Consider the following 25,865-nt stretch of genomic DNA (forward strand, 5'->3'; position numbering starts at 1 on the left):
TGTATAGCAGCCATGTGATTTAGGAGAACTGACCAAAGCTGTGTATCCAGGGGGCCCTAACTGGCCTGAGCCGATCATTGATTCTCACTGCTTGCTCCCCCAGGGAATGGCCTGAACTGAGTAAAGGTCAGAACTTTTGATCACTGGTTGAGATAGAAATTCTCTCTTTTGCTGTCTTCCTTGCTCTTGCTCTTACTTTTGTTTTTGCTCTGCCTTTTTCTCTCTTTCTCACTCTAACTCTCCCATGCTCTTATCTCTTCTTCTTATTTTACTCTCCCATTCTCTCAATGAACAAAAATAAAATAAATTAAAAAAAAAAAGTAAACATTCATCTTGGGAGCTGTTAGTAGCCATTTTACAACCCAGGAGAATGTCAACCTTAAAATAAAACTGACACCCTAGAAGACAGACCCGAAGACACAAAGAGACAGGTTTTTGGCTTCTGTAATCAGAATTTACTTGTTGAATGAACTAAATTGCTTTTTCAACTTAAATTTCCCTAAGCCTACGGGTGTAGTTATGGCTATACATATGTCATTGTCTCAGTGAGAAGGCAAGATTTCACAGAAAATGATTGCTCCAAGCCACTGTAACGATCATCCCAAGTCACTATGTTTTACCCCTTTCTAGAGTATTAGGGTGGAAACATTTGAGAAGACATCTTAAAGGCCTGTTAAGGCATTTGGACTTTGTCCACAGAACGATGTGGTCAGATTTATTTGTTAGAGAAATCATGGCAGATTAGTGGAGATGCAAACTGAGAAAGGAAACAAAACGGAGTCTGTTGTAATAAGTTGAATTTAATTTATTTTTATTTTACTTCACGCAGGAGGTAAGGGAAATAGGAGGATACAGTAGAGCCAATTTTCTGGTTTCAGCAATTACAGCGAGGATTGTACTGTTTATTGAGTTAATATTACAGAACAACAAAAAAAAAAAAAAAAAAGAAAAGAAAAAAGGGGAGGGTGGATCACAGAAGGGTCTGTTTTTGTATATTTGAATTTAGGAGCCTATCGTGTGGCCGTTGAGTTGATTCTGACTCAAAGCAACTCTATAGGACAGAGTAGAACTGCCCCTTAGGGTTTCCAGGGAGCAGCTGGTGGATTTGAACTGAAGACCTTTTGATTAGCAGCCATAGCTCTTAACCACTGTGCCACCAGTGCTCCAGAAGATAAAAAATTAAAATCCAGGAATTTACTTTTTGCGTCATTTTGCAATTTAATTGAAATATTCTTAAATTCTTGGCTACTTATTAAAAAAGAAAAATAATAGTTAAATGGTTTTAAGAAAGTTTTAAGGTTGTGATTAGTGGTGATCTCTACTTCATTTGATGACAACTGGAGATAACTTCTTAGTTTAGCTTGATTTTATTTTGTATGGGATATTTAAGATGTAAATGTTGTATTAGCAAACTGAAGCATCTGGTCATACTGCAATGTTAATATTTTTCTTCAGCTAATATTGGGAAAAACGAAGCTTTGGGTAAAGAAGTGGTTAGCTTCATTGGATTTCATATACATCTTCAGATTCATGAGAATATGTTATAAATGATGGCAGAACAGTATAAAATTGAGTGTATAATGTTAATTCTAAATTTATAAGCATCATTTGAATTGGTAATAAGCATTTTATATTTTAAAATAAAAATATGCTCAAAAGAGCGGCTAACAAGCCAATCTCATTTTTTGCAAGAATATTCAAAATATTCTTCTTATGAACAAATCTAATCATATCAGACCTGGGATAATAGATCCACATCAAAATATATGTCATTTTCCTGAAAGAAGAAAGGTGGAAGTAGGCGCAAATTCTTTCTTGTTTTTTGACATGGGTATTTTTACACTTGTCTTTTTCTGTCACATTGCATAAAATATTCTAGGTTGAAAAGTATTCCTGCAGTAAGACTGGATTTCAGTAACTCTGAGACAGAAATAAGAGCTATAGAGATATTAGGTTGAATTGACCATTTTAAGGAAATATTTGCCTTATCATAATATTTTGGAATGACGTTAATTGAATAGTCTGATTAACAGAGTTACTCATGTTATCTTGGGTGATTTCCCTCATTTCATTTCCTAAGACCAATATTTGCCACAGGATAAGTTGGGGAATTACCATTATCCTGAAAAGAAACAATTTTTTTTCCTCCTTCCTTCAATCCCTCCCACCCAGAAAAAAATTAAAATATTATCTGGTCAATTACTCTGGATTAACTTTTAGCTCTTTATGAAAAAAAAATAAAAAAAAAAAAAACAAAGAGCATCAACAAAGAACAACCCTCCCAGTGACTCAAGGTTGTTGGGAGTGTCAAATTACTTTTAATTAAATTAGGTGATGAATGTCAAAGCACCTTAAAGTGCCAAAGTGGTAGTAGTGTTCCTCTTTTTCTTGAAAAACTGTTCCTCAATACTTAGAGAGCACTCAGTTTCTGTGTAAGGGTAATGGAAAAATTTGGGAGTGGATGAAGGTGGTAGTCGAACAAGATGATGACCATAAGTTAATGTCACTGAATTGTACATATGAAGAATGATAAGATAGCAACGTTTTGTACGTATATAATTACCACAATAAAAAAAAAAAAAAATTTGTGGGTGCAAAGCTTGAGACCCAAACTGCCTTCCTGGTGCTTCTCTATTTTTCAGAACCTCTGGGACCTGGTGTTTAGCAAGGCAGGTTCTTTGTAACCATGAGTCATATATGATTAAGTTTTCACATGGGAAATGAGAACAATAATTTGTTGAAATACATTTTTTGGAATTTACAGTACTTGTAAAACAAAAGAAAGTTAAAATTCTAGAGAACAACTTGTTTTTGTTTAAGGTTGGATGGTTGATAACTTTTTTTCCCTCACGTTGTTGAGAAGATCTCAGTGAGATTATCCATTAACGAATGAGTGGAGAGTTTTGTTTTTGAGTTGCAAAAGTATTTCCCATTTGTAATCAATATGAGTAACCTGGTACCTGAGATTGTAATACAAATAGTAGCTGGAATCTCTAAAAAAGAACTTTTGAAATTATATATCACAAGGAGTGGTGGTCTGCATCAAGGTGTTTTATCAAAGTTTTGGTGGGAGATAGGACATATGAGTGAGTATGCATTGCTATTTTTTGAAAAAAGCTCTACCTTTTTGCTGTTTTCTCAAAAAGGGACATTATTTTATGGATTTCCTGTTCCTATTTGAATTTATCTAAGAGGTACATTTGAAATGACCAAATTAAGGGAAGGGGCATTTTGGGCTTTTGCAATACGTGTAAGAACTATTTGTTTGTTTGAATAAAAAATGTCTGTTTTACTTATTGCCTGAGAGCAAACGGAAGGATGAGCTACCTAAATGCTTCTTCATAGCAGTTGAAGTGGAATGAAAAGTAAAATATATCAGCATTTTATAAAATTCTGTTTCACCTTCTTAATCATTATGGACAGGGTTAGCACTTCATTAGTAAAGAGCCAAGTCTAATTAGCTAATATGTGAAGAAAATAGCTAGAGCCAGTTATTCTGCAGACTGAGGAAGAAAGGGATATATTGTCAACCATCACTGTGCTTTAATAGTAAAATATTTATGAGTTAAAACACTTAAGTTATCATCTAGAAACTGTAACTTTATCTTTAAGAAATATATATATTTTTTCATTGTTTTCCTATTGGTAACTTGAACAAAAAACGTAAATTAGAGTTTTAGGATATGTACTGTAACCTCTACATTAAAAGATACATAAAAATAATTATTATTAATTCTACTAAGTCTAATTTTATTTTTATTTATAGTCATGCATGATTCCATCTGATATACATAGCAGTGAAAAAATAGGAGGAGAACTCTGATGGCAACTATATGATTGAAGCTATACCAATTTAAAACTCTATTTTCTTTCAACTATATTTGAGAACACTAAGGTAAGAATAAGCAATTATTTGTTTGTGTATATACTTTTGACTATTTCCAAAAAAATATTTGAAACTATAAAGGATGTTCTTGTTTTATACCAAATATTAACACAATATGCTTTTATTGTAGAAAATGGTAAACTATGTAAAAGTAAAATGAACCTAAAGTCACCAAAGAGCCTGTTTTCTTAAAATAGCCTCTGTTATCATTTTGGTCCTTATCTTTTTATTTTATTTTGCTGAGTTTTTTTTTTTTCCCCCTTAAAAAAAAAGCTGGGATTATTTATGTTTTTTATTGAATTCCTTTATTTTTGTAATGTATATTTTGTTTAATACTTTGAGGATATGAATTAAAATTTCATATTTTCTATTGTATCTGTTAATATATGACAAATTATTTTTTAAATTTCTATGGGTCACATTTAGGTTGTGTGTAATTATTATGCAGTCAGTGTCCATATACATAAATTAGTCTGTACATTTGTCATTGTTTTGTATTGATAAAGTTATTAAAATTAGCATCACTGGATCAATGACTGTGAATTTATAAAGGCTTTTGTTATTGCTGAATTTACCTCCAGAACGTGGTGATGAGTTAGTTTCCATTAGCCATTTTTGAAAATGTTTGTTGTATTATTGACTAATATTTTCTCATTCAAAGAAGCTCCCTAACAAAACTTACTTTGGGTTGAAGAAAGAATCAAAGTAAGGTTAAGATTCTGAATTTTGATCTCCAGCAGTAGCTTCGTCTATTTAGCAAACATATTCCCTTATATAACTAAGCCTAGAAGTAAATATTATACATAATCTCTCCACACTGTTTAAAAAAGCGTCATTTATAAATGTTAGAAAGCATATATTTACTCAATTAATATTTATTCGAAATTTATTGAGCTAAGCCTAAACACTGTGATTGTATGAGCGATGGTGGTAGTGATGGTAGACATTAGGGCCAGGAAGACAGAGAAATAGTTCCTTGCTTCTTATTTATTAGATATGGTGAAATAAGACATCTATTTCAGTTCCTGTGTACAAGGTAGGAACCCTGGTGGTGTAGTGGGTAAGAGCTTCATTGCTAACCAAAAGGTCAGCAGTTTGAATCCACCAGCTGCTCCTCAGAAACCGTATGGGGCAGTGCTCCTCTGTCCTATAGGGTCTCTATGAGTCCAGGTCAATTTGATGGCAGCAGATTTTGGTTTGTGTACAAGGTAGGGCTAAACTAAGTGCCAAGAAAGAAGTAAAAAGACATAACATTTGCTGATAACACCACTTCAGCTTCACAAACTTCACAAACCAGAGACCAGTTGAGTCGTGCTCTTTAGGGTAGTCAGTGTTTTGGGAGGACAATATTTGTAAGATGATATTTGAAATGGAGAGTCTGTTGGAATAAAGTCACAGGACAGGGAAAACACAGGCATGTTCAGGACATTCGAAAGATATAGTAGGTAGAACAAAGTAGTGGGAATACGTTCTGTGGTTTGGATTCCTACGCTTAGCCATTTTGTATTGTGTGCATCATATGGTGAGAAACAATTGCAGGAGAATAAAATAATCCATGTTGTCCATTAAGAAACTTAATCTAGAAGCAATGTGTGTATTAGACTAATGAAGAGTGAACAGGCCAAAGTAAGGGAGAATAATTTGTAGACTTTTCCTTTCATTTTAATCAGCATTTGCTGAACGCTTGCTGTTTGCAAGACAGCAAGCTGGGAATTGTAGGAAAAAAAAGGTAAGGATGATTTAATCCCCACCTATGAGTAGCTTATAATGTAGTGGATGAGACAGACATAGCAAACAAATGAATATAGTACACCATGACAAGAAAAATAATAGAATCATATTGAAAAGACTGTTGTTGTATGCCATCAGTGAGATGATTTTGACTCATAGCGACCCTATAGGGCAGAGTAGAAAGGCCCCGTAGGGTTTCATAGACTGTAGTCTTTACAGGAACAGATCGCTAGGTCTTTGCTCCTGCAAAGCCACTCGTGGGTTTGAACCTCCGACCTTTAGGTTAGCAGCCCAACCCTTAACTATCACACCACCAGGGCTCCTTAAGGAAAGACTAAAAAAAAAAAAAAAAGAAAGGGGGTAATTAATTATGTCCTGATGCAGGTATTGTGTTCTCAGTAAATGAGATTTTTCCAGAGTTAAAGCCTAATCAAGGTTTTGAAGAACGGTTAGAGTTTGTTCCCCAAGAAACAATGTTTCTAAATTTTGCAAAAATTCAGGCATGAAGTAATGGAAGCTCTGTCTAGGGTGTTGTTGTTGTTGTTATTAGGTGCCATTGAGTCGGCTCCAACTCATAGTGACCCTATGTACTACAGAAGGAAACACTGCCCAGTCCTGCGGCATGCTCACAGTCCTTGTTATGCTTGAGTCCATTGTTGCAGCCACTGTGTCAGTCCATCTCTTTGAGGGGCTTCCTCTTTTTTCCTGACACTGTACTTTGCCAAGTATGATGTCCTTCTCCAGGAACTGATCCCTCCTGGTAACATGTCCAAAGTATGTAAGATGTAGTCTCACCATCCTTGCTTGTGAGGAGTATTCTAGTTGTACCTCTTCTAAGTCAGACAGTATCCCACTGCTATTCATAAGATTTTCACTGGCCAGTTCTTTTCAGAAGTAGACTGCTGGTTCCTTCTTCCTAGTCTGTCTTAGTCTGGAAGCTCAGCTGAAACCTGTCTGCCATGGGTGATCCTGTTGGTATCTGAATACCAGTGGTATAACTTCCAGCATCACAGCAACATGGAAGCCCCCACAGTATCACAGATTGACTGACAATCTGACCCTTCATTGTCTGTCAGTTTGTCGTACTGTGGGGGCTTGTGTGTTGCTGTGAGGCTAGAAGCTATGCCATCGGTATTCAGATGCCTACAGAGTCACCCATGGCGGACAGGTTTCGGCTGAGCTTCCAGACTAAGACAGATTAGGAAGAAGGACCTGGCAGTCTATCTAGGGTGAAAGCCATATAAATAAAACAGTAAGGTGTAGATAGATGAGACTTGGCAGTGATAGAAATGGTGGGAGGTTCAGAAGATGCTTTTTAGCTTAGGTGAAAGGGGCATGTTGATGGCATTAACAGAAATGGGAAAAATAAAACAAAAGTGGGATTTTCGTATTGGTAAAATAATAAATTTGGTTTTGAACCTAGGCTTTTTCTGCTCTTTTGATCACTGTGTTTTGCTCATACTTTGCTGGAGCACTCATAGCTTTTGTTATTTCATTTCCTTATGTATTTGAGGATTCTTTTGTTTACTACTAAAATTTGAGTTTTCCAAAAATGAAAGTACAAGCATACTAAGAATAAAAACAGCTTACATCAACAAAACTTATGAAAATTGAAGTAAGACCTGAGTTCATTCATAACCACTGTGTATATAATTTAGGTTTCAACTGTGCAACAGCCATGAAGGTGAATATATGTTCTTCCATTGAGAGCTAGATAAATTTATAATAGGAGGCTTTGCATAATGGACAGTAAACAGTGTCCTCACCACTAATAAGCACCTTACCTATACCAAAAACCAAAACCAAACCCAGTGCCATCAAGTCGATTCCGACTCACAGCGACCCTATAGGACAGAGTAGAACTGCCCCCATAGAGTTTTCCTAGGAGCGCCTGGCGGATTCGAACTGCCAACCTTTTGGTTAGCAGCTGTAGCACTTAACCACTACACCACCAGGGTTTCCATCTTACCTATAGTATTTGTTAAAAGGAAAGGCCGTTTTGTAATATATTGGAAGTTTGTGGAAGTTGAGAACTCACCTTCTCTAGAAAGTCTCCCCTGACTTATGGAATCTGGTCCAGATCCTTCTCCTATGTGCTCCATTTTAACATCTTATATATTCCTCTTTGATACTAAGAATTGTGCTCTTGTCTGATACCCACCTGAGACTGTAAGTTTCTTGAGGTCTTGGTCATTATAGATCAGTAGTCAGTATCATTATAGATATAAATCTGAATCTAAATAAAACTCACCACATTTGCTTTAATTTTGCTTAAAAAGTGCACTTTAATCCATTTCAATAGCTTTATTGTCTTTATTTTGGCTGACCTAGCTAGACATGTTCTGTGAGTTCCATGTTACTTTCTTATGGCTGTGTAACAAATCAGTCTAAGATTTAGTGGTTTAAAACAATACTTAGTCATTATCTTAGTTTCTGTGCATCAGGAATCTGAGAACAACTTTTCCGGATACCTCTGGTTCTATGTCTCTCATAATGTTACAGTCAGACTTTTGGTCAGGATTACAGTCATTTCAAAGATCAACTGGGGCTGAAAGGTCTACTTCCAGACTGTCATTAGGATGTCTCTCCACAGGGCTGCCTCATGACATGGTTACTGGCTTTACCTAAGACAACCAATCCAAGAGAACAAAATAGAGCATCCACAATGTAAGCCTTACTCCTCGTAACCATATCTAGGAAATGTCATCCCATCTATCTAGGGTTGAATGGTGGCCCCTCAAAAGTATGCCCAAGTCCTAAACCCTGGTGCCTGTGAATATGATCTTATTTGGGAATAAAGTGTCTTTACAGATGCAATTAAGCTAAGGATCTCAAAATTAGATTATTCTGGATTAACTGGGTGGGACCTAAATCCAATGACATGTGTCCTCATAAGAGAGACACAAAGGAGAAAGCCATGTGAAAACAGAGGCAGAGGTTAAAGTGATGCAGCCACAATGTAAGGATTGTGTGGAGGCACCAGAACCCAGAAAAGGCAAGGAATAGAATCTCCTCCAGAGCCTTCAGAGGAAGTGTATCCTTGTGGACACCTTGACTTTGGATTTCTGGCCTCCAGAATTGTGAGAGAATATATTTCTATTGTTTTAAGCCACTCAATTTATGATAATTATTACTGAAGCCACAGAAAACCAACACACTATCTCTTCTGCAGTCTTCTATTTGTTGGAAATGAGCCACTAGGTCCAGTCCACATTCAGTGGGGAAGATTACACAAAGTCATGTATAACAGGAGGCAAAGATCACTGAGAGCCATCTTAGAGGATGCCTATTCCATCTGATTTTTGGATATCTCCATTTGTATTATATATCTACATAGATGGAGCCCTGGTGGCACAGTGGTTGAGAGCTGAGGCAAGCTACTGCTGCTAACCAAAAGATTGGCAGTTCAAATACACCAGCTGCTCCTTGGAAACCCTATGGGGCAGTTCTGCTCTGTCCTATAGGGTCTCTATAAGTCAGATTTGACTTGAGGGCAATGGGTTTGATTTTTTGGGTTATCCACACAGATGGATCAGACTCAACAGACAGGTCAGAGATTAGAATCATTATCTCACATTCTTAAAAATTGTGGTCTTTCTTTTGCATTCCCTACCTTTCGTATTAGAATTACTATTTACTTGGATAGCTAAGTTGGAAAACTTGGAAACAGTTTGGATTCTTTCTTCTCTTTTACTACCATAACCTCTAATTGATTAACCGGTATTTTTTATTCTATTTCTTAAATTTCTATCATTGATATTTATTTATCTGTTATCTATGCACTTATTTATTTATTTATTTAAAATCCCTTCCCCATTGTTTACAGGCTTTTAAGTCCTGTTTCCAAAAGTAGTGGAATAGTACCTAAGGGGTCAAATAGGCTCTGAGTATTTCACTTTCAAGCTTTCCCCTGAAAAGTGGCTTTAGAAACCCCAACAGGATCATGCCATTCCCTTTATTTAACGGAATTCATAGGTCCAGTGTTACCTACTGACCAAATCTTAGCTCATTAGCAGGAAATAAAAGACCCTTGTGATCTGGCTTTTGGCTTCCTAAAACTCAAGCTGCATCGTTGATCATCATCATTGGTCCTTAATTTAGATCTATAGAATTAATTAAAGAATGTAGATATATTGTGCTCTTTCATGTTGCTTGTCTTTGCCTGGAATTCCCTTTTTCCACTAATCAAAGAGGTGTTTTTTATTTGTTTTTAATATCCAAAGTACCTACCAGAATGTCTAATATAAAGACCAGCCCAGAATAGGTTTTCTTGTATTATAAACTAATGCCAAAGGTAAAAGAGTTGAAGAAATGAGGAGAGGCCTAAAACATCGACAAAATAGCTAAACTTGTGGACAATTCTAAGATGGAAGTAAATGAAAGCCAAAGGGAATTCATGAATTGATTATGGGGTAAGATTGGAAAATTTAAGAGTAGGGTGAAGGTATTTTTAATGTAAATGTGTAGAAGTGTTACAAGATCAAAAACATGTGATGAAAAGTGTAAATTTTGGTTTGGAGACTGTAAATGAAGTTCAGATTCAGATGTGACTGTAATGTAGCTTTAAGATCTTAGGAGTTTTGAAAGATATATCCTCATGGGCATTACAAAGTATTATGCAGAAAGAATGTGAGGAAGATGATACAGACTTTGAAGATTGTGAGGAATAGGATAAATGGATGACAAAATTTGCAGAAATGAACTGAAAGTATAATTTCTTATTCTCCCTTGAGTTGCAGTAATGATTAATAGCACCCTTGTCTAAAGAGAGTCTCTAGGGAAATCTCTCAAAAAAGAGAAAATTCATATAATATTCAGGTGATGTATTATGCTTTATCAGCATTTAAATTCAAAACAAAATAACCTTTAAGCCACTGAGGAAGTTGAAGACAGCCATTTTGTTTTTACTGATCTTTGATTTTATAACATTGAAAATTTACATTTTGTGCAACTATGTATTTAAAAAGTACAACTACATATATTAAAAAGACAAGAAAATAAGAAAAGACCAAAATGAATGTCAGAAGAGATTTTGAAATTTGCTTTTGAAAGTTGAGTAGCGAAAGCAAATGGAAGAAATGATGAAGTCAAAGAACTGAATAGAAGATTTTGAAGGGCAGCTTGAGAGGACCAAGTAAAGTATTATAATGACATGTGCAGAGACCTGGAGTTAGAAAACCCAAAGGGAAGAACACTTCCCACCTTTCTCCAGCTGAAAGAACTGAAGAAAAACTTCAAGCCTAGAATTGCAATATTGCAGGATTCTGTTGGGAAAATATTAAACAATGCAGGAAGCATCAAAAGAAGATGGAAGGAATACACAGAGTCACTGTATCAAAAAGAATTTGTCTGTATTCATCTATTTAAGCAAGTAGCATATGATCAGGAGTTGATGGTACTGAAGGAAGTGGTAGAAGCTACACTGAACGCATTGAAGGAAAACAAACCTCCAAGAATTGATGGAATACCACTTGAGATTTTCCAACACATGAATACAGAACTAGAAGTGCTCACTTGCCTATGAGAAGAAATTTGGAAGACAGCTACATGGCCAACTGATGAGAAGAGATCCATGTTTATGCCTATTCCAAAGAAAGATGATCCAAATGAATGTGGAAATTATCTTACAATATCATTAACATCACACACAAGTAAAATTTTGCTAAACTTATTCAAAAACAGTTGTAGCAGTACATTGACAGGGAACTGCCAGAGATTCAGGCTGGATTCAGAAAAGAACATGGAACCAGGGATATCATTGCTGATGTCAGACGAATCCTAGCTGAAAGGAGAGAATACCAGAAAGATGCTCACCTGTGTTTTATGGACTACACAAAGGCATTGCACTGTGTGGATCATGACAAACTATGGATAACATTGTGAAGAATGGGAATTCCAGAAACTTAATTGTGCTCATGAGGAACCTGTTTATAGGTCAAGGGATAGTCATTCAAACAGAACAAGCACATACTCCATGCTTTAAAGTTAGGAAAAGTCTACGTCTGGGTTGTATCATCCCACTATACTAATTCAATCTTTATGCTGAGCAAATAACCCAAGAAGCTGGACTATATGAAGAAGAATGGGGCATCAGGATTGGAGGAAGACTCAATAACAACCTGCATTTTGCAGATGACACAGCCATGTTTGCTCAAAGTGAAGAGGACTTGAAGCACTTACTGATAAAGATCAAAGATCATATAGCCTTCAGTATGGTTAACACCTTAGCATAAAGAAGACAAAAGTCCTCAACTGGCCCAATAAGCAACATCACGATAAATGGAGAAAAGATTGCAGCTGTCTAGGATTTCATTTTACTTGGGTCCACAATCAACACCCATGGAAGCAGCAGTCAAGAAAACAAAGTATGAATTGCGTGGGGCAAATCTGCTGCAAAAGACCTCTTTAAAGTGTGAAAAGCAAAGATGTCACCTTGAAGACTAAGGTGCACCTGACCCCCAAGCTATGGTGTTTTCAGTCACCTCATATGCATGCGAAAGCTGGACAACGAATAAGAAAGACCAAAGAATTGATGCCTTTGAATTATGGTGTTAGCAAAGAATATTGAATATACCATGGGCTGCTAGAAGAACCAATAAATCTGTCTTGGAAAAGTATAGCCAGAATGCTCCTTAGAAGCGAGGATGGCGAGACTTCATCTCACATACTTTGGACATGTTATCAGGAGGGATCATTCATGAAGAAGGACATCGTGCTTGGTAAAGTAGAAGGTCAGTGAAAAAGAGGAAGGTCCTCAAGAGGTGGATTGGCACAGTGGCTGCAACAGTGGCTCAAGCATAACAATGATTGTGAGAATGGCGCAGGAGTAGGCAGCGTTTTGTTCTGTTGTTTATAGGGTCGCTATGAGTCAAAATCTATTCTATGACACCTGACAACAGTGACAACATATGTAAACTATACTTCTATTTAATTAATGATATTCAAGTGAGGATGGCACAGGACCAGGTAGCATTTCATTCCGTTGTATATAGGCTGTCTCAATGGCACCTAACAACAACAACAGCAAAAACATTTATCAAATATGGAATAGGTATGGATGGTTCTTTCATAAATAAATTGCTATTTGTATGAAATATTAAAACTGACCAAAGTAGTTTCTTATCAAATATATTGCTTTTATGTTGCAAAGTGGTAAACTATGGGCCTATTTTAGTCTACAGTAATTATTTGTGTTATGAAGTCATCATTTATTATTACTAAACCTGGCAATTACTTGTTTATAAAATAGTTGAATTTGCTTTTAGAACATGGATTACATTGAGATAATTTAGTCCAGTGAAAATTAAAGTGAAATTTTTAGAAAGAATAATTTTTATAGGTAAAGAAGTAAATGAGAGAGAAAAATAGGGTTTACACTAATATTTTGTAGTGCATGAAGAAATGAAGTGGAGTAAGAGAGAGTCAGATAACTGGGAATAAAATGATAGATTCAGTTTTGGGTATTTTCAGTTTTGTTTGGTGAGGGACTTCCAAATTATGTTCAAGGATAATTGTCTACATGGGACTGGTGATGCCAAGTAAGGAAGTCTTAGCATGTAATTGGTACTTGAAGTTGTTGGAGACTTTTGAGAAAAAAATTGGTATTATCAATATATCCTATGAGTAACAAAAAGCAGCATTAGATAATGATATTTAGAAATACTTTTAATGACATAGAAATATCCATTTTAAGATGCTAAGTGAAAACTAAGACATACAGTTTTATCTCTAGTAAGACTCTGTATCAGGCTACATTTAATAGTAAATACTGTAAGTAAATACACTGAAATGTTAGTGTTTTCTTGGGGGAGTGATTACTTATTTGTAAACAATAGTATGTTCAATGAGCATGCACTACTTTCATAATCAGAAAAATGTATTGCTATTTGTAAATTTTTATAGGATTTTTTCATAGCTTAGTATTTTTTACATAAGTAATTGATTTCACAGATTGAGTATCTTTTGACTTAGGGGCAAAAACGTGATTGGAGAGCAAGAGCATTACCATCTGAGCCAGGCATTTCATGAGCTGTCTTGAAATATATATGAGGTTATGGATTATACTTCCTCAGTTTGGCTAAGTAGTGATTTGATAAATCAGGAGAAAATTTGTATTGTTGATTTAAAGTAGAAATTTAGATTGACAGCATTTTTCACTTGATGTTGAAAACCTTATCAGTGAAGGAGCAATTTAATAAAACACAGAAATAGATACTTTTATGTAAGTTGTCATCAGTAATGCCAAGTTGCCTTATGTAAGGTGATTAGGCACAACATTCCTGCAAAGATTTCAGTAAGACTTAAGAGGTATTTAGATTTCTGGAATGTGAAGTTAGAGCTTTAAGATTAAATCCACCTTACATATACATGGGTTATGCTGTGAGAACAGAACATATTTGCATGTTCTTAGGTGTGTTTTTCCTCCAGCTTAAAATATTAAACAACCATTCTATTAACAATTCAGGATAATATGATGATGTAGTTAAAGCTCTGAAATGATCTTTCAGCAATTCTCTTATTTTGCAGTTAATCAAGAAATAACACAGGATAATTAATGTGTCGTAATAAGCCTTAGTAACAGGCCAAGGGCTAACTAGTACCTGCAGTAAGAAAATTTGTTTGATACTCACATGGGAGTTTGTTTGTTTTTTTGTTTTAATTTTGACAGTATCTTAAATAACATTGTTTGCTTGGACTCACCAATAAAATTATAATAAAATTATTTCCTGATCTTGACCTGGTAAAAAGTATAAAAATTTTGCTGTTTAAGTGTAGCTACAACATTCAAACATATTTTTACTTTCTGTTTACTATAAAATAAACAGTCTCTCTTCCTTTATAAACGGTTTTGAATAGATTCTAGTAATACCCAGACCCAGAATAGATACACTAAAAATATTTTTTGGTTAATTATTTTATAAGAAAATAATAGGTTATAATAAAAGAGAAGCATAAGCTTATATTTTAATGAACATTTTAATGTTTTCAAGGGAAGTTTACATCCGTCATATCATTTAATTCCACTATTTCAAGAATATTTAAGTGGCTTCCCTTACTCAAAATTTTGACTTGTTTAGAGCTAAACCCAAAAAACCAAACCTGTTGCCGTCGAGTCGATTCTGACTCATTCAACCCCGTAGGACAGAGTAGAACTGCCCCATAGGGTTTCCAAGGAGTGCCTGGTGGATTTGAACTGCTGATCTTTTGGTTAGCAGCCATAGAGCTTAACCACTATGCCACAAGGGTTTCCTATTTAGAACTAAAACCCACCAAAAACCTAGAATTGTACTAGAAGCTATATGCTTACAGTTATGATTTATGGACATTGTTTTCCCATTCTTTTGTGGTGGTTTCCAAACTCCTGAATAAAAAAAGAAAAAAATCTACCATAGTAACCTTGATTCCAACTCATGGCAATTTTATAGGATAGAGTAGAACTGCTCCATTTGGTTTCCAAGGAGTGGCTGGTGGATTTGAACTGCCGACCATTGGGTTAGCAGCTGTAGCACACTGTAGCTATTAACCACTGCACCACCAGGGCCCCAGCTTTAGCAGCATTAATTATATTAGCAGTAGCAGCAGTAGCAGCAGCCAACAATTACATTCTTCTAAGCCCTATTCACAAATTAACATATTTAATTCTCAAAGGAAATTTTTGAGATAGGGAACTCAGTTTAAAGATGAGAAGCCTTAGGCATAAAGAGGTAAAGGAACTTGTCCAAGGTCAAATGGCAGAGTTAGAATTAGAATCCAGATGGAATCCCTATTTTTTCCACTACACTTAACTACATGAAGAAAGCATATATTAAAATGAGGTAAGTATTTTACACTAGAAACAAAAACAAAACAAAATTAAAAACCAAGTCACTATTGCTTTGTCATCCTGTCCTGAGACAAAATGACATCCAGCTCTATGCTAGGCCTGTTACTTATTTTATCTTCTCTCACACTTTTGTACTTCCCACGCTCCTGATATTTAATTCATTTAAGATTCCTTAGCTCTTCTCTCACCTAAATTTATTTTTATTTACATGTTCGCTAGTGACCTATCATTAGAAATATTTTCCAAGGTAAATTTCTTAAATTTTGTTTAATTAGGAAGCATTAATACAGCATTTTGAGAAAATAAAACATAAACACATTAGTTCTGTGCACTAAAATAATCGAAATTGAAAACTTACAATTGTAAATTTTCAGGGTAATTGGATTATTAAAAGAGCTTTTTATACCATGTTTATAGTTTAAACTCACATTTGATATTAAATTACTTTTTGAGATGAAAATTATAGAATTTCTCTCCCATCTGGTAGACCAAGCACACAAAGTAATCTCCCATTCACACCTCAATTGCTGAATAGAATAGAAAATATATATAATTCGGTTCAGAACTGTGCGGGAAAATAAGACAGACTTAAAAATTTACAAGAAATCCAGAAACAGGCAATGTGAGATTAGAGAAGAAAGCCACAACTCAGTATATTCACAGGGAGGGCTGTTAACCAAAGGTGAGTATGGTAGCAAGACTGTTCCATATTCAGAAACGGCAGATTCCAGATTTCTGGAGAAGCAATGGGTCCAGGGATAAGTTACTTGTTGCTTAGTTGGAGTGTAGAGGAGGGGCAAGCAAGTAACTCAAACCTGCAGAATTCCATTTGTCTTCTTTGGTTCAGGAAATGAAAACCCTGGTGGTATAGTGGTTAAGTGATACGGCTGCTAACCAAGAGGCCAGCAGTTCAAATCTGCCAGGCACTTCTTGGAAACTCTATGGGGCAGCTCTACTTTGTCCTATAGGGTAGATGTGAGTTAGAATCAACTCGACGGCAGCGGGTTGGTCCAGACAGCATTAACTGGGTTGTCTACTTTAGGTGGTAGCAGTAAGGATGTGGGTTTGGATTAGATAAAACCAGGGAAGTGTTCAGAAGATTAGCAGTTAGGAGGGGATCAGCTACCAAAGATTCTCTTTCCTCAGTGTGTCCTGCACTTCCTCCTCTCTCACTCAAGACAGCCTACAACACTCAGGCAATAAGAGTTAACAGAGCAAGCATATTGCAATTAATATATAACCACAGATGGACGTGAGAGATACTGCTTTCTGGAAAGAAAGTGAAGCAGGGATCAAGTAAATTAAAAATTTGATCACTAAAATAAAAAAAAAAAAACTGCTAAATTAATAATGTGAAATATAAAATTGAGAAATTTTCCCACAACCAGTACAACAGCATAAAAATGTGAAAATTATGAAATAAAAAACGAGAAGACTTTACCTGGAAGTTAAAACTTACTTCCAATAGGAGTTTAGATAGGAAAATTGTTTGAAGGATTCTGCGTGTGCAATGTTCAAAGAAATAATGTAGAGTTTGTCATAAATTAAAAAAAAAAAAAAAGCTAAGTGCACTTCTTAAAAGAATCAACCAACTGCTAAGAAGAATATATAGATCCAAGAATATATAAAATCCAAGCTTAGACAAATTATAATAAAATCTGAGAATAGCAGTAATACAAAAAGAAGTCAGAAAAGCTTTCAGGGGAAAGCAGGTTTGGATAGCCTATAAAGGAACAAGAATCGATTTCTCATAAGTAGCTCTGGAGGAAAAAAGATAATGGATCAATATCTTTAATGTTGGAGGAAAAATGAACTCTGAACTTAGAATTTTATACTCAGCCAAACTGTCATTCATGCTTTGGGGTGACTCAAGAATTCAGGGACTTTACCACCAATATACTTACTCTGAAATCGTTAATAGAGGATTCAAGTTTTATTCAAGAATAAAACTAAATCCAAGAGGAAGCGAATCTCAAGTAAGGATGAACAAAGACATAAGATAAACCACCAAAACTTCTTTATAAATATCTAAATATTATAAGCATCCAAAATATTTGTAAAGTAAACTCTAATAGTAACTAAATTCCATATTTTATTATTATTGGAGAAGAGAGGGATGAGTAGTTGGTGAAGAGAAGACAGTACTACTATCTGAAGGCTAGGATAAGTGGTTCTTCAGGACATTTATAAATACTAATTAACTGTAGACATAGTTAAAACAATAGAAGTGTGCTAAATTAGTTAAGCATAATTTGGTGATATGATAATTTTCAAGTAGAATGTGTAGCTTCTAAGCTACCAGCAAAAGTAAAAAACTAATAAATATTTGCATAGTCACAATATCAATATAAACAAAAATGAAAAATTTGATGTTACAATATAATGTAATAATGCATAGGTATAAATTTAGTAATACAAATACAAATATAAAAAAAACCCACTGCCGTCGATTCCGACTCATAGCATATATGTAAATATAGCATATATGTAAATTAACATAATGTAAATTGAACTAAATATCAACGTACAGGCAGTCCCTGGGTTAGGAACGAGATTCGTTCCTAAGTGTGTCTTTAAGTTGAATTTGAAAGTAGTCGGAACAGGTAAATATGGTTCTTATTTAGTCTTACTTTCTGGAAACCCTCGTGGTGTAGTGGTTAAGTGCTATAGCTGTTAACCAAATGGTCGGCAGTTCAAATCCACCAGGTGCTCCTTGGAAACTCTATGGGGCAGTTCTATTCTGTCCTATAGAGTCACTCTGCATCTGAATCGACTAGACATTAACAGGTTCTTTTTTTTTTTTTTTAGTGCAAGAAAAGGCTTGAAAACTTTTCAATTATTTAAAAACTTCATGTGCAACAAGTGAAGGTGATTGTGATGAATAATTTCTTGCCAGTAGGGGTTGGTTCTGTCATTTCAAAATGAGGGCAAATTTATTTAACGTTTATGAGCAAGTTGTCCATAAATCGGACATTCATAACTCGGGACTTACTGTGAAAGTAAAAGCAAGCTATGTATTACTTTAACCAAAATTTAGGATTTTACTAAAGTGAGACAACAGGAGAGGCAGGAAGTGTGTGTGTGTATGTGTGTGTATGGTCTATATATGATAAAAAAAGGTGGTATAAGAAAGCCAAATCTCCACTTTCTATATTAGAAATTCAATAACTAATATGCAAAGTATAAAGTCAAGAACAGTTAAACAAGTGTATTGTTTTGAAATATTTATACAAATACTATAAAGACAGATTTATTATAGTTAAGGGGTGGCACAAATGGTTTGCCCTTGACTACTAACCTAAAGGTTGACTGTTCCAACCCAGTCAGTGGCACCATGCAAGGAAGGCCTGTCAATCTTCTTCCTTAAGATTACATCCAAGAAAACCTTATGAAGCGGTTTGACTTTGTACCACGGGGGGTCACCATGAGTTGAAATTGACTCCGTATTTGTTTGTTTTGATGTTGTATGTGGTAGACATTAAAAAAAAAAAAAAGAGTAAAACATAATTCCTCTCGGGCTTATAGCCTATTAAAAAAAAAAAAATAAGTACACAATAAACTATAGTACAAAACTACATATTTAGCTCTATGTCCTTAATGGCTCAGTACTTATTATATGTAAAAATAATTGTAAGGTGACTACAGTGAGTTGGCATGAATGAGAAATTGAGCTGTTTGAGCTTGAGGCACTTAAAAGTTAACCTATTAAGTAGCAATAATAATAGCTAATATTTGTGGAGGTTTTATGTGGCTCTTCTGATTAATATTTACAAGAACCCTACAAGGTAGCTCTTAGTCTTCTCACAGTTAATAGAGGCGTAACCAGGCAACTGTTAGGTGATTGGCCTAAGATCCCACAGCTGAGATTTTAATCTGGGACAGAGTTGTCTTGTATATGCGATGCAAAGCCCAGACTTTTTAAGTATCAGAAGTGTCAAGACCCTAAGGAATATACGGATTAAACTATTAATTCAATTTTACTTTTCAAATTGCAATAAAACGAAAGGAAAATAAAGTAAAACTTTTAATATTTTACCTAGGGCAAAGCACAAATGAGAAATATTTCAACCTAACATGTCACTATATTTTTAAAGAGTTAGAAATGATGTTTAAAAATAATGAATGATGTTGGAGGATATCCCTTGCCTTCCAGTCAATTCTGACTCATCTGAGGCTATCGGACAAAACTGCCCCTAGGGTTTCTAAGGCTGTAATCTTTACCAAAGCTGACCGTCATATCTTTCTTCCATGGAGCAGCTGGTGGGTTCGAACCACTGACCTTTCCGTTAGCAGCCAAGGGCTTAACCACTGCCTCACCATGGCCGCACTTAAGCTCTGTGCCACCAGGGCTCCATAAGTGTAGGTTAACAACAGAAAATCAACTTTTATTCATTTATTTTGGCCTGTATAGAGTTTGAGCATTCATGTCATTGCTTATTCTCACTTCTCAAAGAGAGGGTAATCAATGTTGCAGAAAAATAGACTCGTAAAAAACAAAATATTAGAACGCTAAGTAGTAGAGAAAAGCATGTACCTTTGTGTCTCCTCCCACCCCTCACTTAGGAAATAAATTGAATTCATCTTAAAAAGTAGCAGATGACAGTCTAGTTTAGCAGGCTTTTATAAAAACTGCATATGTAGTCAAGAGAGGGCTAGGTGCGTATGTCTGCCTATGTGGCCCGGCTTAAGGAATGTTTTCATGTTTCCTGTTCTTTGGAAGTGTCCACATAAGTAGCAAAATATTTCCATTGTTTTTATTCCAAAATTATACTGTAGATTTTTAGCTTTGTAACACTGGCTTGTTTCTTTCTATTTCCAAACCAGGATGTAATCTCACTCTGACTCTTCATCCTGTTACAGCCAAGCCCGACAGGTTCCCAGTCAAACACTTAATATTTCATCCCAAACAAGCCATTGAAAACTTAGTGTTGGAAGAGGTTTTGGGCACCTCTTTTCTGCTTCTCCTGATAGCCATTGGAAACTCTGGTAGCGTAGTAATTAAGTGCTACGGCTACTAACCAAAAAGTTGGCAGTGTGAATCTGCCAGGCCCTCCCTGGAAACGGTATGGGGCAGTTCTACTCTGTTCTGTTGGGTTGCTTTGAGTTGGAATTGACTTGATGGCAACGGGTTTGGTTTTTAGTTTTTGATAGCCATCAATGTAATGCAGAGAAAATTCAAAATCTTTTAGATTTCTTTGTTTTTTCCAGCTTGCTAAATTATGCTAGTTCATTAATGGTTTTGGTAGTAGAGAATTAAGCTATTTTAGTATGATTCAGTTTGATGCAGGAATAATAACAATAATAAACATTATTGCTGGACAATGAATACGGAACACTAAAGAAGAATTGATTCCTCTGAATTATGATGTTGACAAAGAATGTTGAATATACCATGGACTGCCAGAAGAACGAACAAATCTGCCTGGGAAGAAGCACAGCCAGAATGATCCTTAGAAGCAAGGATGGTGAGACTTTGTTTCACATACTTTGGGTATGCTATCAGGAGGGACCAGTCCCTGGAGAAGAACATCATGCTTGGTAAAGCAGAGAATCAGCAAAAAAAAAAAAGAGGAAGACCCTCAACAAGATGAATTGACACAGTGGCTGCAACAATGGGCTCAAGTATAATAATGATTGTGAGGATGGCGCAGGACCAGGCAGTGTTACGTTCTCGTGTACGTAGGGTCGTTATGAGTCAGAACCGACCAGACAGCACCTAACAATAACAACAACATATTTTAAAAACCCACTTACTTATTGACTGCTTTATCCCTGGTACTGTTGTAATTAATACTTTCATATGTTGTGTCCAGTAACTCATTTAATTTTTAAAAATATCTGACTGTATGAAGATATTATCATTCTTCTCATTGTGCAAGTGAGAAAACAAAGTCCAGAAGGATTAAGTAACTTGCCCAAATATATTCGGTAAATATAACGCTGAAGACACAGTTCAACTCAGGCACTTCTGATTGAAAATTGGTATTGTATTATGAATATTCCCTAATAAATGTTACTGAAAATGTGTATTGCTGAAATTTTTAGTTATATGAAATATATAAGGTGAAGTCTAAGATCTACTTTTGTCTTACAAGTCTCCCTCTATCCCTCAATAGTGAGACTGTGGATCTGAGCATTTTACGATATTATTATGGCCTCAGTATTTAGGTATTTGCAATGAGTTGTTGGTTCCTAGTGCGGACCCATACTACCTAGTTCTGATTTGAGGTTATAATTTTTTGTTGTTTTACTCTTTCATTTTGTAACTATTTTTAGACAACTACCATTTGTCTGGCAACGTTCTAGGCACTGTGGATGCAGTAGGAGATGAAATAGACAAAACCCCCGCCCTGCTAGGGTTTACATTCCAGTATGAGAGCGTCACTGCTTTCCTCCTCCTCAATACCCGTGATCTAGAGTTAAGGAACCTCCTTAAAAATAGAACCTTCACTTTGAATTGTGGCACCTGGGGTCCTAAATGCCAACAAGCAGCCATCTAAAATACATTAATTGGTCTCAACCCACCGGGAGCAAAGGCAAAGGAAGAACACCAAGGTCACACGACAACTAAGAACCCAAGAGACAGAAAGGGCCACTTGAACCAGAGACCTACAATATCCTGAGACCAGAAGAACTAGTTGGTGCCCGGCCACAATCGATGTCTGCCCTGTCAGGGAACACAACAGACAACTCCTGAGGGAGCAGGAGACCAATGGGATGCAGACCCCAAATTCTCATTAAAAGACCACACCTAATGGTATGATTGCGACTAGAGGAATCCCAGAGACAATGCTCCCCAGAACTTCTGATGGCACAGGACAGGAACCATCCCCGAAGACAAATCATCAGGCATGAAAAGGACTGGTCAGTGGGGGGGAGAGAGATACTGATGAAGAGTGAGCTAATTAAATCAGGTGGACACGGGAGAGTGTGTTGGCAACTCTTGACTGGAGGGGGGATGGGAAGATAGAGAGAGAGGGAAAAAGGTAAAATTGGCACGAAACGAGAGACTGTAAGGGCTGACTCAATAGGGGGAGAGTAAGTGGGAGAAGGGAGTAAGATGTATGTAAACCTACATGTGACAGACTGATTGGAATGGTAAATGTTCACTTGAAGCTTAATAAAAATTAAAAAAAAAAAAAATAGAACCTTCTTTGTCATTTTTTTAACTTATTTAAAATGCAATGAAATAATTAAATAACTATACAATTACTGCTTTACAGACAACTCTCACCAACCTGTAAAAATTGTTGGCTTTCATACAGTTCCACCATTTTACAGATGGAGATACCCATTATGTTCAAAAGGATGGACTCCAGCATGCTGTTGATTGTGAGGTTGATGCAGGACCATACTGTCTCCTTGTGTTGTATATAAGGTTATCATCAGTTGGAGTCGACTTAACGTAGCTAGAGATAAACAACATATCACTTGAAAACTTACTCTATTTCTTAAAGATCCTGAGGGAGAAAAGCATTCTTTTAACAAGTGTGATGTAAAAGCAATATTCCTATGTTACTCAATATTTTTTATAATTAGAAAATAATTTATTCTAACTTTTGTAATCTAAAATTTAAACATTTTATTGTAAAAGTTTAACATATTAAAAATCATTTTCAGATAATTTAGCAGGAATATAAATATTTCATGATTTATGGATATGATTTGTGGATAAGTTTGAGTTGAAAATAGCACTTTCAAAATTTATCTCTTTTTATCCTGTTTTTAGGCTTCTATAAGGTTTCTACTTTTTCAAAATATATATGTATATATCTCCCAGTACTTGAAGTTCCAGCCCTAAAATAAAGCTTCTTTAAAAAAAAAACAACGTAAGCTCTGCCTCATTTAAGAATACTGTGGTATTTTGTTTACCCTAAGTGTTAAAAAAGAATTATGCCTTCTTAAATGTGCAGCTATTAGAGAGATCTTTTCTGGGTTCTTGTATAGCCTTTCAGTTAACTTATGATGCCTAATATAAAATCAAATACTTGAGAATGTTGTTTGAATTTATGACAAAGAGAACTACTAATAATATACAAAGAGAACTACTAAAGAAATGTACCTATTCAAAAATTGCAACTCTTTTATTCTTTTAAAAGTTTTACATAATATGTGCAAATTTAATAATCCACAAAACACCTTTTCAGAATTGCTAATATGAGTTGAATAGAGTTCATTATAATAGTTTTAAATTGCTTTCCAATTTTTATTATGAAAAATTTCAAACATATAAAAAGGTGCACAGCCTAGTATAATAACCCTCATCACCCACCTCTAGCAATCACTGATACATTACCTTTGGGTTCACCCATTCAGTCACTCCTTAACCCCCTCAAAATTATTTTGATGCAAATTACAACATCGTATAATTTCATCCATAAATATCTCTGTGTATAAGATAAAACCACTTTAAATATAATTATTATATCATTATAACACTAAAAATTATTAATAATTATTTAATAGCATGAATAGCAAGACAGGGTTCAAATTTCTAGTTGTCTCATTAATATCACAATGTTTTTAATATGTTTGTTTTAATTATAGCCTGTATACCATAACAGGTTCATGATTTGTAATTATATTTTTTTTTTCAGATTTTTTAAAAATCAGCAATTTTCTTTTTCATTTTTTTTTCCCTTGCAACAAATAGATGCTGAAGAAACCTGGTCATTTGTCCTGTAGATTTTGTCACAGTCTCAGTTTTAATGATGGCATCCCCATGGAGTAGTTAAACATGCTCCTCAGTTCTCCGAGTTTCCTGTAATATATTAATTGTAGAAGCTTGATGAGAGTCAGGTTTAATTTTCTTTTGATAAGCCTTTATCATAGCTGGTGTGGTATTCTTTCATCAGGGGTTACATCTATTCGTTTCTCTCATTTGATGTTAGTTAGCCATTGATATTCAGTGACTTCTTTAATTTATTAGAGATTGAAAAGGAATGTTCCAATTCTATAATTGCTTTTACATTTATTAGAAGAATGCTTCTAAAGATAAAACTGCCCTTCATCTACTACTGGGTTAATTAGTGAAATAGTGTGTATTGGAAAGTCAAAATAAATGCTAGATTCTCTTTATTTGCTGGTTTTCGAAATAATGAAAATGGTGAGTGATGAACTGTTATTATTACTCTTAGCTCATGGGTGTAGGCCTATTTGCCAGGCTCCGTGTAGGCCTATTTGCCAGGCTCCAGTTCATTGGAGTTGCTATTCTAATTGATACTCCCCTTTTCTATTTTAATCACTTGGCCTCAAGCTGGCTCTGGGGCCAAGCCCTGTTATTCCCAGATAGCTGCCTTGCTCTTTGGTATGACAGGGTGCTAAGACTCAGGGTGCACAGTTCCTGCCTTGGATCTGGAATCAGCCATTTGTCCAAGGAACTCTGGTTTATTTAGTGGGAAAATAAAAAAAAAAAATTTTTTTTTTTTTTTTTAATATTTTCAAGACCAAATTTTGAATGCTGTGGTGCTCATTGCTTTGTAGGTTGATTGTTTCTAGGTTTTTCCATAGTCCAATTGTAAGATAAATTATGTCATGAGTTTTTGCTGATTCTTTCAATTCAAAATTAGGACTGCAGGATTTTTACTTAACCTTTTCTGTTTAACATATGTATCTCCTTTTACCTACATTAGGAATCCTAGTTCCTAAGAACATGGGGAAAGAGAATTATTACTTCTTTTTAATCAAAATTACATATAAAGAGACTCAGAATAGTAATTCCAATACTATCACTCTGCCTATAGAATTATTGAAAAGAGCTTAAAATCTGTACTTCTTTTGCCTTTATGCTCTATACATAATACAGTTACATTATCCTGCTTTAAAGACACTTGAAATAGGTCCTTTGTGTGTGGTTATATTACCAACTAGATATATATTTAGGGTTGTGTTTTATTTTATTTTCAATTTTCAGAAAGTGTTCTTTTAAAAATTAATTTGACTTTATAATTTATTTAAAAAAATTACATGATTACAACACTCAATCTACAAACAATGTGAGTCAAAGAAGCTGATCCCAATTCTTGTCCTCTTCACCCTATATTCCCTTCTCATTATAGGTAACCTGTGGGGTAGGGCAATTATAACTTTATTGGGTTTTTTTTTTTAATCTGCTAAGTTTCAAAAGTAGTAGAACTCCATGTATTCTTCATCTAGCCTCCCAACTGCCAAAATTTTGCCACATTAGGCTTGTAGACTCACCGTTTCTTTTCTTTCTCGGTCTTTGTCTCTCTCACTCTCTCCATACACACACACATAGATATATAAAATACGCATATATATATATATATACTATGTAATGCATAATAACAAACACATATTGTGGGACAAAGAACTTGATTTGGCCATTTGGCTCTAGTTTCTGAAACTAACTGGAGTAATCAAGATGCTTTTGTTTTCCAAAATAGCCTTGCAAGTAGAGGCTAC

At 35.2% G+C, this 25,865-nt stretch overlaps 1 protein-coding gene across 14 annotated transcripts in view; it reads left to right on the forward strand.

Annotated features, from left to right (window-relative positions):
* GULP1 (GULP PTB domain containing engulfment adaptor 1) overlaps window positions 1-25,865 on the forward strand; it is a 319,288-nt gene that overhangs the window by 110,226 nt on the left and 183,197 nt on the right. For all 14 annotated transcript variants that reach the window (XM_049887639.1, XM_049887638.1, XM_049887637.1 and 11 more), the window contains one exon: window positions 3,767-3,895. The gene's annotated coding sequence lies outside the window, so the exon portion shown is untranslated. The remainder of the gene's footprint in view (window positions 1-3,766; window positions 3,896-25,865) is intronic.

This window comes from Elephas maximus, chromosome 6 (genome assembly GCF_024166365.1).
Source record: "Elephas maximus indicus isolate mEleMax1 chromosome 6, mEleMax1 primary haplotype, whole genome shotgun sequence".
NCBI classification, from domain to species: Eukaryota; Metazoa; Chordata; class Mammalia; order Proboscidea; family Elephantidae; genus Elephas; species Elephas maximus.